Source organism: Ctenocephalides felis, unplaced genomic scaffold (genome assembly GCF_003426905.1).
Source record: "Ctenocephalides felis isolate EL2017-DRISC unplaced genomic scaffold, ASM342690v1 CF-g0.4_SCAFFOLD_00845, whole genome shotgun sequence".
Classification (NCBI taxonomy): Eukaryota; Metazoa; Arthropoda; class Insecta; order Siphonaptera; family Pulicidae; genus Ctenocephalides; species Ctenocephalides felis.
In genome coordinates this window covers 87592932-87594184 of record NW_020536999.1, presented here as the reverse complement: position 1 = coordinate 87594184, position 1253 = coordinate 87592932, and positions in this window count along the sequence as shown.

Sequence of the window (1253 nt, the reverse complement as noted above, 5' to 3'; positions counted from 1 at the left end):
ATTTTGATTTTGAGAATTTTGAAATTAAAAAAAAAACTAGAGGGTATGGCATCGTACCATAAGGCAAATTGCTGGAATTTCCCGTACCAAAAATTATTTTTTTTAAAAAAAGATATTTTTTTTTAACTTTCAAAAAATTAGATTATAAAGAAATTTAAAATTTTTGAAACAAATTAAATTTTTGGGAAAAAAACTTTTGGAAAAAAAATGTTTTTTTTATTTTGAAATATTTTCGAAATTTTGAACTTTTTTGCAAAGCAATCGCGCTGCTTTAGCTGCGTAAAGACGATAAACGATAAACAGATGTTACGGAATCCATAGAAAAATAAACAAGATTTATACTTATTATTAAAATCTCTATAAAATATCTGATATTTTGATGTGCATATGTGTAATAATCATTTTCGACCAATAAATGGCATTCTTTTATATTTGTTTACTAGATCTCCGAAACCACTAGACCTGTCTTCCTAAACATTCAATCGGTTCTTCATTTTGTCAACACAAATAAAATGTTTTTTGAATCATTCAAATCGGACGCTCCTTTCTCTCAAAAACTGAATTACCAATTTTGGCACTTTTTGCCCGTATCTTTGAAACGGCTGGACCTGCCTTGTTCAAAAACTAATCAGCACGTCTCCCTACCAATAGGATTCGAATGTTTTTTTGAATCATTCAAATCGGTTGAAGCGTGTTCCCGAAATCGTTGACAAAAATTTGTATCCGAACACACACACACACACATCCATTTTATCTAAGGTATGCCAAAATGCTCAGAAACCTTTAAAAAGATATATAAAAACTTGAGATTTTTCGCAAATACTATAACTTACCCTACGAAAATATTTCTAATCAATCAATCAATTCTAATATAATATATATTTATATTAGATAATATTATAAAATATTTAATTTTGAGCAAATTTTCCGAATATATCATTCATACTAATCGAATATAGAACCAATTATACCGTAAAATAAACCAATGGCATGGCAAGGCTGTGTTACGTTTCAGTTTTCATGCATAATGCTACGAAATACTGCCAGAATGTCATGTATCTAGTGCAATTAGACGTTTTAAACATAAACTTCACCCATATGTCATCAAGCCATATCCCAAAGATGCAGTTATGATAACATCGTTTTTTCTGCAATTGTGCGTTTTCTAGGTTAAGTTTTCTATCTAATGGGCCGATTCTGCCGCATAACAGACCAGTGTTATGGCAATGCCATGTTACGCTCCAACTTCCATA